The sequence below is a fragment of the Gymnoscopelus microlampas genome (assembly GCF_963454915.1).
Source record: "Gymnoscopelus microlampas genome assembly, chromosome: 5".
Taxonomy (NCBI): Eukaryota; Metazoa; Chordata; class Actinopteri; order Myctophiformes; family Myctophidae; genus Gymnoscopelus; species Gymnoscopelus microlampas.
In genome coordinates, this window is record NC_139942.1 from 59,132,928 (window position 1) to 59,149,756 (window position 16,829).

At 38.6% G+C, this 16,829-nt stretch overlaps 1 long non-coding RNA gene across 1 annotated transcript; it reads right to left on the reverse strand.

Annotated features, from left to right (window-relative positions):
* Window positions 1-774: 774 nt before the first annotated feature.
* LOC311045594 lies at window positions 775-8,603 on the reverse strand. Its single transcript, XR_014600785.1, has 3 exons — window positions 8,469-8,603; window positions 2,790-2,999; window positions 775-973 (listed from the first exon to the last, which is right to left on the reverse strand). It is a non-coding gene; the product is annotated as an uncharacterized lncRNA (long non-coding RNA).
* Between the last annotated feature and the right edge of the window lie 8,226 nt (window positions 8,604-16,829).

Here is a 16,829-nt window from a genome sequence, read left to right on the forward strand (position 1 = left end):
GGCCAGGAGTGAACTATTGGCCATTTGACTGCATGGTTAAACTAGGTTATACACTTGTTATTCTACAAGGCACAGAACTTCAAGAAATGTTAGATTTGGAAACGCACGCCTGGTCGCCGTCCATCACTACACAAGTTGGCAGAGACTTATCCAGACATTGGCATGTAGCCTTTGAGTGCAAAGCACGCTCTGTGAAACCAGCTTCACTCTTTATTAGTGATGAGTGTTTGAAACACTTTCAACCTGGTGTCCCTATTTTGGGCACGTCATTATAGGTGCAAATTGTAAAAAAAAAAGTACATATAGGGGTTCAATGACTTAAACCCTATATACTTAGATGGGTGTGCAAGGGGTCTGTAATTGGCCCCGTCCTTTTCTATCACTCATCAATCTCTGCCGATCTACAAGCTCAAACAACGCCTCGTGACGTGTAGTGAGACGATTTTTGTTTTCACTGAATGTTTGCCTATTACGACAAGCCTCGAATAGGGACGCTAGGATTCATGTGGTTGAACTGGTTAAATGCAGAGCTATACTAATCAAACAGGAATACAGCAAAAACACAGAACAGAGCATAATGGCAACAAGGTGAAGAATGAAGTCATTGTCAAATACCGCCAGGAGACGTCAACATTCAAAGGGGACCTACTGACCGACAGAGTTGATCTTGGGGGCGGAGGCCTTCTTGACGGGGGCGGTGGAGTTGGCAGACGACAGACTGTTGCCGAGCGCCCCCCCCCCGCCACCGCTCACTATGTTGACCGGCTTCAGGTAGGAGGAGTTGTGGGTTGGAGGCAGAAGCATTGGAGGAGGAGGTGCCCATGGACAGGGACGAAGAGGTGGTACTGGAGCTGCCCAGGCCAGAGGAGGGGGTCTTACTGGGGGCGGCCGTGGTGGAGGAGGAGGTCTGGGTGACCACGCTGGGCTCCGTGGAAGGGATGGGTTTCCCCAGCTTGGTGTGAAGCTTCACCACCTGGGGAACGGAGCAGAGCAACACGTTTGAGGGTTTGTTGTAAAAAGCAGCTGTTCAAACCCTTTTCTAAATCAGTGGTTCTCAAACTTTTTCGTGTCAAGGACCCCCAAATTGACACTTATTAGCCCGCGGACCCCCATTTCAAAAGATATACCAGGGACCCCCATAAGAGAAGATTTTTTACGGCTCTAGCAGTGATTCTCAACCATTTTAATTTCAAGGACCCCCAGTTTGACATGCATTAGGGCTACGGACCCCCATGTAATGGCATTTATATCGCTGGGACCCCAATTCATATTGTAAAATCAATGTTAATTTAACTCTGAGAGTGTACAAATGGAGCCAAAGGGTCCATTTGGTTCCATTTGTACACTCTCAGAGTTACAGACCCATAAGGGTCCATTTGGTTCCTATCCATCATTTAGCTGGGGACCCCCTGGAACCCCCTCAAGTACCCCTGGGGGTCCCCGGACCCCACTTTGAGAACCAATGTTCTAAATGACATTGTGTATTGTAACGACATGTATGTTTACGACACTGCATTGTGTTAACTAACACCACTAAACTAAAAGCCTATCCATCCATCCAACATATCACTGTTTATTTGCCATCCTAGGCAGCATGATAGCAAAGCCATGTTCAGCCATTGCTTGAGCATCATGCAAATTGCTGTGTGGCTTTGATTGATTGAATTCTTTATCAGCAGTTTGCAAAAAGTACAGAGGCACAGTAAGGCCTACACAATAATGCGAAAAGGATAACACAAAAATCCCTGAGGGCTTGTTTCCATTGTGGTCCTGCGTATTCAATTCATAAAGGCCGAGTTATGTAGGTGGACACATGTTTTTTTTTCTAAAATGAAATTATAGCTATTCAATAAAGGCTTTACCTTCAAGAAAAGATTGCCCCTTTTCTTTTCAATTGAAATTTAAAAAAAAAAATTGTACATCATGCTGAATATCAGTATTGTGGTAAGATCTAAAAACACTGCAGCATGATTTAATACCACAACACAGTCACAGACAAACGTTGGTAATCATTCCAGCGTGCGTCAGTACGGCCAATGCTCTCATATCATAAATCTCATATTTGGGAACACACATGTTGACATCTTTGCTTTAATTGCCAAAACACGTCAAAGCTAAAGTTCCCCTTATGACTTATGAAGCTGTAAAAGGATTGGCTTATGTCTTTATTAAACCAGATATGCAAATATGTTCTGTTTTTTTGTCCTTCCAAACACCTGAACCAAGCATAAAACTTGCGTACCGGTCATATATGCATACATCTGTGCCAAATATACACAGTATAGAGACAAGTACACAACGTCCAGTAAGCCTGCCTGTATGTGGGCGTGTGTATATTGAATGAGGGTTAATATCTTTTGTGACCGTTTACAATCCATTATGTTCCTAAATAATGTGTTTATCGGTGTCAGCCAGGGGTCTATAATGGGCCCCCTCCTTTTTTACCCCTTTACAAATATCTACAATCTCATAGTGCGACACGTTGAAAGATTGTAGATTAATGTAGTTAACCACATTAATCCTGGCTTACCCATTTTGGGCATGCCATTATAGGCAAAGGTTTAAAGACTTAAAAAATATGTTTATCAAAGTTCTCAAATTTTGAAAAATAGTCAATGTATAAAACTTCATAAGACAAGCTGTGAGCTTGTATCCCAAAGTACAAATTAGTGCTTACGTGATTAAGCCTAATACATAGGTAAAATGGTGTCGCTGGTCAAAAAGAACTGATCTATGCGAGCAAGTGACACATGATGGTAATACATGGTAGCATAAAATAAATACATTACCTTCTGATGCTTGGCCCCACGGGTATGAGCGGCGTAAGCGTTGGCTCCGGTGCAGGAGACGTCACACAGCTCACAGCGGAGGTGGTTCTGGACGCCGCGGGCAGAGCTGCTGGTTCCTCCACTGCTGCTGCTGCTACTGCTGCTCTGAGACACCTTGAGAGCCGCTTCCTTCTTCTTGTGCTTCTGGCCCTCCAGGTGCTCCTTGTATGTCTGGTTGGAGAGGAAGGGGGGTTACTATTCCTTCATTTGAGACACCATTTGCTTCAAATGTAGGACGTATAATGCAAGCCAAGCATGGCGTTTCAGCATAAAATCTAATCATGTATTAAGTCGGACAAACCTGCAAAGTTTGTTAAACTAATTTGATCAGTGTAAATGTAGAATTGATATACAGCTTTTCAAGGTACTCAAACAAGCTTGTAGATCAGGTTGTTTTTTGGTCTATAATAACATGCCCAAAATAGGGTCCGCCTCATGACAAAAGAGAGACGGCCGTTACCATACCACTTGAGAAAGAGGTACTCTAACCCACCGTTTCCCAAACAGTGTGTCGGGACCCATATGTGGGTCGTGTTGTATGGGTCAAAAAATATGTTTATTTAGTGTTTCCTAACTTCCTAATTTTTTTATTATTTCAAAAGATTATCAAAACATTCCCAACAAAAAAACTTTTTTTCGAAAGCATACAAATACATTTAAAAATCCATTAATTAGAGGGGGAAAAGTACTTTTAAGAATTTGTGAAAATAGCAGATCTACAAGCTCGCAACATGTCGCATCTTGTGAGCTTGTAGATCGGCTATTTTCACTAGTTTGGGTCACGGCGAGACATAAGATTTATTTTGGGTCTCGAGCTAAAAGGTTTGGTAACCACTGCTCTAACGGACATGGTTTCATAGTCTGTGTGATACATGGTCACCGCTGATGAACATGGGGAATTATGCTGCTGTCCAAACAAGCAAACTCTCCTCCTCCCCCTTACAGGTGTCCAACAGACTATGGTAGCCAAAGTGCCGGTCATGTTGTGTAAACCATTGGTTCTCAAAGTGGGGTCCGGGGACCCCCAGGGGTACTTGAGGGTGTTCCAGGGGGTACCCAGCAAAATGTGTAAATATAGCATCAGAATAATTATGACCTTTTATACTTTGGCTATTCAAAAATAGCAGATATACAAGCTCATAGCGCGGCACCGAGTGCCACGCTATGAGCTTGTAGATCTGCTATTTTTGAAAAATGTTGAAAATTTGTGCAAATCTTTGAATATATATTTTTTAAGCGAACATTTGTAACTCAAATCTTTCCTTCTGGGGGTCCCTGTAACAAAATGTTTTTGGATGGGGGTCCGCGGCCAAATACATATAATTTTGGGGGTCCTTGACATGAAAAAGTTTGAGAACCACTGGTGTAAACACTTAGTGTTTAAGATCGCCCTTAGGAAAGAATATTTCCCTTCAATCTGCGACATAATATTAAATGAATAACTGTAATAAGCCTGATGCAGGGAAAAACAAATCAGGGTAGGCTATAACAGTAATAGACGAAAAGAGAAATAGCAGTATTGATTAATTTGACCAAGAAATAAATAATCGGTAATTGGATATCGGCCAAAATCGTGCATCCTTAAAATCCTTGCAGAATGAAAAAGCAAAGAATAAAGAAGAGGGGATTTATTTACGGCATTCAGCTGCTTTGTGATAACTGAAGCATCTGGACACCAGATATAAAAAGCACAGTGTGTACTGAATCAGACAGCTTCTTTCAATCTGTCTTCTGACTGGAAAAGCACTACTTCTTAAATCAAGTCTAACACTGGCATGAAGCAACCCAGTGTTGTGCCTGAACGCGTTCAATGAACGATCGTTCATGAACTCGTTCGTATTTTGGGCGAACGTGAACTGAACGTACTGTATATCCGCTAGATGAACGTTATTGTGAACGCGTTCATTCTGGCGTTTGTGAACGGCGTTCTCTCTTCGTTCAAACTTCGTTCAAGAGTGTCCCAAAATTCCATGTTTACATCGGTTTGTCATGTTGTATTTCATCCTATTCTGTGTTTCCGAGGCGTCTTGAACGCACCATCAGCCAAAAAAAGAGAAAAGCAAGGCGGCGTCTCACATTCATGTGCGCAGCGCGGAGACCGACTCTGAGTGAACAGTCTCACTGCAGCGACAGCTAGTGAACAGCACAGACAGTTACGGCCACTCGGCCAGAGCGAAGAGCTGACACTTTATCCGCTCTGCGAAGCTCATTTCCCGGCCACAAGCATTTGGAAGTTGACTTGTGTCTCTTCCAAAGTATCGGTGTTGTTTCCTTGGCTTCACTGCCGACAAAATTAACTTGAAGCTGGGCTGAATTAATAAGTAAACACCGCGGAACGGCGAAATGAGTTTGGGATGTTACAACAACATGTCCGGACCGTGGCTGATCATGATGCGTCGTGCACCGTAGCCTACAGCCGACTTTAGGACGGTAGCCCCGGCCCCCGAACCTCTGAATGAACGTATTGTAGTCTGGACGTCCGACCCGACTTTATTTTGGCATTAAAAGTGGACTTCTGCACCTGGCTTTTGATGTTAACAGTGTCATACACTCACTTTGACAAGCCCCCAGCCCCCCCGCCAAGATGAATGAAAAATTAAAACACCATTACATTATTATGCATTACATTAGTATTAACCACATGAACCCCAGATGGGGGGAACATAAGCCAAAAATAGCCGATCTACAAGCTCACAACGTGTTGCAGCGCGACGCGTTGTGAGCTTGTAGATCTGCTATTTTTGGCAGAGAGAAAAAAAGCGTCCAAGAAAAGTAGGCCTCCCACCAAGATGAATGAAAATCTTTAGAAAATAGCAGATCTACAAGCTCACTGTGTCGCACCGTGACCTGTTGTGAGCATAGAGGTATAGGTTGTGAGCTTGTAGATCGGCTATTTTCCAATAGCCAAAACTTAAATAGGGCTGAAGTGATTCATGTATTTGCAAAATCCTAACTAGTAACTTCAGTTTTCAAATAATTAAAAATAAGTACAATATTTTGCCTCTGAGATGTAGAGTAGAAGTAAGTAAGTACTGAAAACTGCTAATACTCTAGTAAAGTAAAAGTACCTCAAAATTGTACTTAAGTACAGTACTTGGATAAATGTACTTAGTTACTTTACACCACTGGAAATAATAAATATAGGGTGCTTTGTGTATGTACACCAGAGAGGATATAATGTATAAGAAAATTAAATAAATAACATTGGTTTTATAATGTATTGTATATAAAAAATAAAAGTATAGTAATAATAATAAATAATAGATTCGGATGCATCCTGCTCCATATACAATACAATACAATGCACTGCTTTTCAGTTAATCATTCAAGTTTGAGACAATAAAAATATGCGATTAATAAGCGATTAATCGCGCGATTAACTACACAAATCATGCGATTAATCGCGATTAAAAATTTTAATCGCCTGACAGCACTAATATATATTGAAAAAAAAGAACGAAAAAGAACTGAACTAGTTCATTTTTTGAACCATGAACTTTAGTTCAAAATTTTGAATTATGAACTGAACTTTGAACTAGTTCATTTTAAAATTTGTGAACTGAACTTTGAACTAGTTCATATTTTAAGTGAACTTTCCCAACACTGAAGCAACCAATAGATTACATCGTGATCCCTGCCCACTTTACACAATTCTGTCCTTCTAAGTTGGAGCAGGAAGGGACAAATATTTAGACTAAAATAAAGTCTTGATGTGGGCATAGATTTGCAAGTAAGTCAGGTCAGTGTTCTAGTAAACCAAAGTTATTCATGAATATAAATGTGAATATTAATTCCTATTCATGAACATTTTATAAAACCTATTTGCCTACAATTTTGAGGTATTTCTACTTTACTTGAGTATTTCCAATTTCCAATACTTTTACTTCTACTCCACTACATCTCAGAGGCAAATATTGTACTTTTACTCCACTAGAATTATTTGAAAACTTTAATTACTAGTTACTTTTAAGATATAAAGTATTACATTATAAAACATACCTGAACCACTTTAGCCTTATTTTATACATAGTCTATTTGAAAATAGCAGATCTACAAGCTCACAACGCGTCGCGCGTTGTGAGCTTGTAGATCTGCTATTTTCGACATGTGCGACAGTGAAACGTGTCTGGGCGGAAACAATTGCTTGACAGTTTGGTTCCGCATCGACAGTTTCTCCACAATTTAGAGGCAAATGTGGGCACATAATCATAAATATGATGATCCTAATATACAATTGAGAGTGGCGCGCATGCGCGACCGACACGGTACGCACGACCGTGTACCGTCTACACTCATTACGGTCCTTTTCAACCCCAAAACAAGCCCCAAAAGAAGCGCGACCATCCGCTTACAATAAGCGGACATGGCAGTTGCCAGGTTCAGAGAAACAAGCAACCAGGTTAATGAAAACAAACAACCCCAAAACCGCGTCGTCCTCTAACATTAGTCAACCCAGTACAATGCTGCTCGGTGCAGATAAACACTTGTTGAACCAAACAGTGCGTCAAATGAATGTCTATTTACTGCTAGTAAAACAGTCAAATTACAACAGCATCTCCTTCTAGAGTTAAACTCATGTTACTCTATACTGAGTCAAAGCCACGTTGTTTGCCATTGTCTCAGATAAGTCCACCAACATATAAAATATAATTGTTCTGTCTCCTGTACTATGTCTACTGGTCTTGTATGTTATTAATACAACCGTTTTTGTATGGATAGTTATTATATCACCACTTTTAACAGCCTGCTCAGGGACTACAGATGAAAGCTAGCTTCTGGCTAACTCTGGTTCATTACACGGATGTGAAAACCAACATGTTGATTAATGTGCACTGTGTCCCTGGTAAATACATAAACATGATAGCAATACTGTTGATAACGTAATCATTTAAAACGTCACTGCCATGCGGAAGTTGTAGGCATACGTTTATAGCCGTTAGCACTGGTTAGCCTAGGTTGTTTTTAACCCAGTTTCAGAGGCTGCTTAAAGTTAGTTTTAGCAGATCTATAAGCTCAATTTTAACAGACAAGATATAACAAATGCAATGTTGATTAAAAGCTGCATTCTGCGTTGTATAATGAATTGTTATGGACAGGTCGATTGTGACATAAGTATAGGAAAACAAACCAACAGAGTCCTGGGGCCTGAAACAAACCGAACCTGGCGTTTGCACTTAATTCATTTAAGGCCCGTACATGTACATAAACGTTCACATTTCAAATATAAAGTTCTTACCTCACGGCCACGGATGTGACAATTCTGTTCGAGCCCTCAGAAGTAACCGAATCTTCAGTATTGTTCAATGAAAAGCATTTTAATCCGATCGGTGGCCATTTTCTCAGCATGTCCGCCGTTTGCTTTCAACTGCATTACCCATCGGTTGGTAGGTGTACTGCACTCTGATAGAGTGGAGCCAGCTATGAGCAAATGGCCACCGATCGGATTAAGATGCGTTTTTATTGAACAATACGGAAGATACGGCTATTTCTGAGGGCCCGTACATAATTATAACATCCGTGGCCATGGGGTACAAACTGTGTTTGAAATCTGAACGTTTATGTAGTCCAAAAAAGGCGGGAACAAATAAAAATAAAGTAATAAAGGCGGGAAAAAAGTATATATCAAGTAATATTACTCACCTCAGACAACAGACGATGAAATGAAAGTAGATCAGTGATATATGAACCGAAATCAAGTAGAACAGTTTCCAATAGTAATCTATCATCGACCGGAGAGACCTAGTATCGAGCGACCTTGCATCCGCTGTAAACCTTGAGAACTGAGCCGACTCTGCAAGAGCGGCGTAGTTAAGGGGCGGGACAAAACAGTAAGGGCTGTGATTGGTCTGACAAGCAGACATGCGTACATGCAAGAGGGCATCCCCGGGAATGCCCTCTCTCGTGTACGCAAGCACAGCCCCGCCCACACACACACACACACGCTGTTACACGCACGCACCCAAACAACTCTATGACGTGCACACACAAACACGACACAAGCCCCGCCCCCCCCCCCCCACACACACACACACACACACACACACACACACACACACACACACACACACACACACACACACACACACACTATTACAAGCACGCACATGCGCACGAACCAAAAATAGATACATGTGTTTTCAATGCAAACGTCATTTCACTCATTTAAAAGTTAAAGAGAAGAAGTTAGCGAAATATATAACAGCAATAATAATAAACTTTATTTGTATAGCACCTTTCATGACATGAAATGCAGCGCAAAGTGCTTTACAGAGCAAGAATACAGTTACAGTTACAACCAATTTAACAATAAAGCCAACAAAAAATAAAATAAAAGCAAAAGCATAAAACATTAAAATAGGCAATACAGTGAGGACTTAAAAATCAACCAATGAATCAGCTAAAAGCAAGAGTGAAGAAATAGGTCTTGAGCTGTGCTTTAAAGCTATCGACAGAGGCTGCCTGTTTTAGGTGTAATGGGAGTTTATTCCACGCTGTTGGTCCGTAAAAGCAGAATGCTGCTTCACCGTATTTTTTATATGTCATTTTAGGCACCTCGAGTAGGTCAGCACTTGAAGACCTAGGGTCCGGTTTGGAAAAAAAGTCCATAAAGGTCTCACAGGTCATTTTATTACCTGTGTGGGTCCTATAAAGAGAAGAATGCATTCGCCATCTGTTTTGAATAAGGGGCGTGTCATGTTTTGCAATTAATTAAGCTTATCTAGACTATTTCTGTTATTAAGGTTTTGTGATTTCTATCAGACTGTGCAGGGCAGAGGCGTCTAATCTCTGAGTTAAGGTAACCGCATACCCTCGGATTAAAACCATTTCTTAATTCCATTTAAAGATGTGTTTACACTATAATTTATAATTATTGTCTGTCTGTCTGTCTGTCTGTCTCAATACGTCAGCTTGTAGATCAGCTAGTTTCAAAAGTCTGATCCCATCACATGTATTTAAAGCTGAAGTGGGTAATTCTAGTAACTAAAGTTTTCAAATAATTGCAGTGGAGTAAAAAGTACAATATCTGCCTCTGAGATGTAGTGGAGTAGAAGTGAAAGTATTGGAAATTGGAAATACTCAAGTAAAGTACAAATACCTCAATATTGTACTTAAGTAAATGTACTTAGTTACTTTCCACCACTGGGTACCAGTGTCAACAAGCACTTGTTCTGGAGAATGGACGTAGACCGCTGATGTGGGCTTGTTGTTAAACCTGAGCAATACAAATAAAAGGAGACTTCCCCCTATTCTGGAGCAGATGTTGACACCATCTCAGTTGAGGCAGAGATGCAGAACTTTTGCTCAAGTACATTTTTAATTCCGGACTTTTACTTGTAACTGACAAACAACTGAAATATACAAAGACATTATTGACATATTTAAAAACTTTAAAAACTTTAAAAAGTAGCTATTTCTGCTTTTTTTTTTTTTTTTTTATATGTGAAAAATGTTTAACATGGAAGCGATTATGACGATTATGCAAAAATAATTGCGATTAGACGGTTATGTAATAAAAACTTTATCCAGTCATTTTGGGCCATTAACAACAAGTTATACTTATAGTTATATAACGACAATAGATGAACATTAACATTTCTAATATTTTATTTTTTAACATTTCGGACAAAATAGGCAGTTTTACATGGAGGGGCCCAGATGTCCTTAGTGCCCATCTGATTCCAAACGTCACTTCCTGCCAAACGGACGCATCGTAGCAGCAGCCGCAGCAGCAGCCAATGAAAACGATGCCAAAGGGTGGAAAAACAAACAGAAATGCAATGAAGCACGCTGGGAAATGTAGTTCAGCCACCAGGCTGCTCTGCTGGGAAATGTAGTTCAGCCACCAGGCTGCTCTGCTGGGAAATGTAGTTCAGCCACCAGGCTGCTCTGCTGGGAAATGTAGTTCAGCCACCAGGCTGCTCTGCTGGGAAACGTAGTTCAGCCACCAGGCTGCTCTGTTGGGAAATGTAGTTCAGCCACCAGGCTGCTCTGTTGGGAAATGTAGTTCAGCCACCAGGCTGCTGTTTAACCCGCACGGAGGCGCTCCAACACAAACACTCTGACATGAAGCTGCTGTTCTTCCAAAACACGATGTCCTCTCCCACCACTGACGTCATGCGTTCCTTTATCTTCAGCCGCACAGACTGCTTGTGACTCATTCACCTCCTTTAGGAGACACTTTGTCTCCTTTAGGAGACACTTTGTCTCCTTTAGGGAACATTAAACACCGAGAGCTTCGTTCCTCAAAAGAACTACAAAACAAAGCTATTACTTCCGGGTCAATGTGGGTGACGCATGCGCAATAAAGGACCCAGACTGAGACGCACGTTGCCTTTCACACTGCAACTCTATGCTTTAGCCTTTCGCCCCCTGGTGGAGGAGATGTGTAACTGTCACTGGCTCTCAGAGTTAACAAAACATACAGACAGTGGTGGGAAAAGTACTCAAATGTTTTACTTAAATAAAAGTATCAATACTGCAATGTAGAAATACTGTTACAAGTAAACGTCAGGGATTCAAAACGTATAAAAGTATTGGTATCAAAATATACTTAAAGTACAAAAGTAAAAGTACTCATTATGCAGAATGTCCATTTCACAAGTTTTCCAAATGTATAAAATGTCGAAAAATCTTTTGGAAATCAGATCTAGATCTGCTATTTTGAAATGGCCGATATATATATATATATATATATATATATATATATATATATATATATATATATATATATATATATATATATATATATATATATAGGGCTAGGTATGTATATAAATGGGTAATGTTTTATGTTTTGTAAGGTTTAGAAATGACTGTATAATATGAACTCACCCCAAAACCATGAACTGAGTCTGTAGGGAAAGTTTCATTGGTCAGGACACATTGACAAGGACATTTGATAGGTTTATGACAGCTTTACTGGTGTTGTCGGCACAACTTAAGGTGATACAGGCAATGGTTACCAGAATGAAGGATGGTACAAGCACTGAGTGCGACTTATTTGAATATGGTTCTGCAATAAACACACACATAACAATAATGAATACAAAACCCATACATAAGCCTCCAATATATCACATAGTCATATCATATATGACACTGTCCTAATAGTATATAGTATGCATTTACAGTGCACAGTTATGAGATGGTCAGATATGCATAATATCACTGATCTACAATAGTGAATTAAGTACACCATACACCTCTAACAATACACCTTCCATGAGCTGCTAACATCAAACACAACTAATTATGGGGATAATCACCAGCCCTGGACTGATCTAAATAAGTGTCTAAAGTGGCTTATGAACTAAATGTCTGCTAAAGCAGTGGTTCTCAAACCTTTTCATGTCAAGGACCCCCAAATTGACACTTATTAGCCCGCGGACCCCCATTTGAAAAGATATGCCAGGGTCCGGGACCCCCATAAGAGAAGATTTTTACGGCTCTAGCAGTGATTCTCAACCATTTTAATTTCAAGGACATTAGGGCTACGGACCCCCATTTAATGGCATTTCTATCTCTGGGACCCCAATTCATATAGTAAAATCAATGTTAATTTAACTCTGAGAGCGTACAAATGGAACCAAATGGACCCGTTAGGGTAAAAATCTTCTCTTATGGGGGGTCCCTGGCATATGGGGGTCCCTGGCATATCTTTTCAAATGGGGGTCCGCGGGCTAATAAGTGTCAATTTGGGGGTCCTTGACATGAAAAAGTTTGAGAACCACTGGTTTAAAGTGAGGTTTCACTGCTCTGTAGACGCTGCTGAATGAATGAAAACGCCCCAGAATGCATCGCGCGTTTAAGGTGGGCAGGTGCATATTACTCTTAAGGTGGAACATAACAATCACAAATAATAATCAACTTATATGATGGGAGCCTTTCTAACAGTAATATTAGTCAAAATCTACAAAGTAACTAAAGTTTTCAAATAATTGTAGTTATTGAAGCAGACCTCCTCCACTCTGTACTGTATGTCTGAGCTGAACTCTGTCTCTTTATAGATAAACAAACCCATTGATTTACTGACAATCATTAGCCGAGAGAAACCACCAACAGATCTGTGTTTACCTGAATGTTTATAGATCTGTGTTTACATGAATGTTTATAGATCTGTGTTTACATGAATGTTTATAGATCTGTGTTACCTGAATGTTTATAGATCTGTGTTTTAATGAATGTTTATAGATCTGTGTTTTAATGAATGTTTATAGATCTGTGTTACCTGAATGTTTATAGATCTGTGTTTACCTGAATGTTTATAGATCTGTGTTTTAATGAATGTTTATAGATCTGTGTTTTAATGAATGTTTATAGATCTGTGTTTACCTGAATGTTTATAGATCTGTGTTTTAATGAATGTTTATAGATCTGTGTTTACCTGAATGTTTATAGATCTGTTTTTTAATGAATGTTTATAGATCTGTGTTTACCTGAATGTTTATAGATCTGTGTTTTAATGAATGTTTATAGATCTGTGTTTACCTGAATGTTTATAGATCTTTGTTTACCTGAATGTTTATAGATCTTTGTTTAGATGAATGTTTATAGATCTGTGTTTACATGTGTAGTGTCAATAAGTCGAGTCCTATACTTTTTAGCACTACATGGATGCCTATGGCCAGGTATTAAGTTCAGACGTGCGCTCTGTAAGAAACTGAAGTCCAAACCGTAATGTTGAATTTAGCAAAAAGGGTGATTTATTCTCTGTCACTTTCAGCATACAAAACATAAATAAAACGTAAACTTAAATGCAAGGAAATACAGCCAAACAGTCCTCCCAACACAGTTCTCTGGAGCACAGTCTAAAACTGTGTGCCTCTGCCACAAGCAACACCTGCGCTTGATTACTGAACCTGTTAAATACCATGGCAACCCTTGGCCTTGGCCTTGACCGCGCCCCGCAGACGCAGTGACGTCATCAAAAATGAGAAACAACAGAGTCGTACATACTGTATATGGCTCTAACATGAATGTTTATAGATCTGTGTTTAGATGAATGTTGATAGATCTGTGTTTACCTGAATGTTTATAGATCTGTGTTTACATGAATGTTTATAGATCTGTGTTTACATGAATGATAAACCACCCATTTCTAACACACGAGCAATGACTCATGCAAGACATCCTCACTAAGAGAAGATACAGGAACAGACGTGAGGCTGTATGATTGTTTTTATGCTTTTATAGCAGTGATTTTTATTTATATTTATATATATATAAGGCTGTTCAATCGCCTTGAAGTTGTTATGAATACATACAGTATGAATACATATGAATACATATGAATACATATGAATTCATATGTATTCATATGTATTCATATGAATTCATATGTATTCATATGAATTCATATGTATTCATATGTATTCATATGTATTCATATGTATTCATATGAATTCATATGTATTCATATGAATTCATATGTATTCATATGTATTCATACTGTATGTATTCATATGTATTCATATGTATTCATATGTATTCATATGAATTCATATGTATTCATATGTATTCATATGAATTCATATGTATTCATATGTATTCATATGAATACATATGAATACATATGTATTCATATGAATACATATGTATTCATATGTATTCATATGTATTCATATGAATTCATATGTATTCATATGTATTCATATGTATTCATATGTATTCATATGCAGGGCTCCACACTAACCTTTTAATCCAGGAGGGACGTATTAATTATGTAACTGTTGTTTTGGTAAAAATATATAGATATTTTACAGAAGGAGAAGACATTCAAAAACATGCAGACTAACTCACTGTAAAAGGTTAAAGAATACATCATGCACACAAACAATCATACTAACAATCTGCCACATGAACTGTTTAGACATGTATGTGATAAATCATGAACAGTTTAGACATGTATGTGATAAATCATGAACAGTTTAGACATGTATGTGATAAATCATGAACAGTTTAGACATGTATGTGATAAATCATGAACTGTTTAGACATGTATGTGATAAATCATGAACAGTTTAGACATGTATGTGATAAATCATGAACAGTTTAGACATGTATGTGATAAATCATGAACAGTTTAGACATGTATGTGATAAATCATGAACAGTTTAGACATGTATGTGATAAATCATGAACAGTTTAGACATGTATGTGATAAATCCCACATGAACAGTTTAGACATGTATGTGATAAATCATGAACAGTTTAGACATGTATGTGATAACTCATGAACAGTTTAGACATGTATGTGATAACTCATGAACAGTTTAGACATGTATGTGATAAATCATGAACAGTTTAGACATGTATGTGATAACTCATGAACAGTTTAGACATGTATGTGATAAATCCCACATGAACAGTTTAGACATGTATGTGATAAATCATGAACAGTTTAGACATGTATGTGATAAATCATGAACAGTTTAGACATGTATGTGATAAATCCCACATGAACAGTTTAGACATGTATGTGATAAATCCCACATGAACAGTTTAGACATGTATGTGATAAATCATGAACAGTTTAGACATGTATGTGATAACTCATGAACAGTTTAGACATGTATGTGATAACTCATGAACAGTTTAGACATGTATGTGATAAATCATGAACAGTTTAGACATGTATGTGATAACTCATGAACAGTTTAGACATGTATGTGATAAATCCCACATGAACAGTTTAGACATGTATGTGATAAATCATGAACAGTTTAGACATGTATGTGATACCTCATGAACAGTTTAGACATGTATGTGATAAATCATGAACAGTTTAGACATGTATGTGATAAATCATGAACACTTTAGACATGTATGTGATAAATCCCACATGAACAGTTTAGACATGTATGTGATAAATCCCACATGAACAGTTTAGACATGTATGTGATAAATCCCACATGAACAGTTTAGACATGTATGTGATAAATCCCACATGAACAGTTTAGACACGTATGTGATAAATCCCACATGAACAGTTTAGACACGTATGTGATAAATCCCACATGAACAGTTTAGACACGTATGTGATAAATCCCACATGAACAGTTTAGACATGTATGTGATAAATCCCACATGAACCGTTTAGACATGTATGTGATAAATCCCACATGAACAGTTTAGACATGTATGTGATAAATCCCACATGAACAGTTTAGACACGTATGTGATAAATCCCACATGAACAGTTTAGACATGTATGTGATAAATCCCACATGAACAGTTTAGACACGTATGTGATAAATCCCACATGAACAGTTTAGACATGTATGTGATAAATCCCACATGAACAGTTTAGACATGTATGTGATAAATCCCACATGAACAGTTTAGACATGTATGTGATAAATCCCACATGAACAGTGGGATTTATCACATTGATTATAACAAAGGGTCATATTTGCTACTAGCACTGGTGTTCCTATTATATATATATTTATATTATATTATATATATGTGCTACTACACTGGTGTTCCTATTTCAATCATTGAAACAATGAATCAGAAGTTACTCAGGCGCTACCCAGTAGGCCTACTTTAGTTTTTCTTTAACTAAATAATTTCTTAATCTCATTCAAGTCATTATTTGAGTGACTTCTACTTGAAGTCAGTATTTTAAAGTAACAATACTTTTAGCTTTTGGCTACTTTATACTCTCACCCTGGATTAGAACAGTGTTTGGCTACTCTACCCTCCTCTGATGACTTCATGTCATTGTCATCCTGATTCAGTGGCGTGCACAGACATTTTGAGGGGCAGGTGCTCAAGTAAATTATACTTTTTTTGTCTACTTGGTCTGCTCTTTTTTTTTTTTTTTCCCTCTACCTCTTTGCCAAAAATAGCCGATCTACAAGCCCACAACGCCTCGCAGCGCGAGGCGTTGTGGGCTTGTAGATCTGCTATTTTTGGCTAAAGTTCTCCTCAGAAAAGGGATGCTAGGTTTCGAGTGGTTATGGTAAAAAGAAAAATCATATCACATAAAGATTTGGC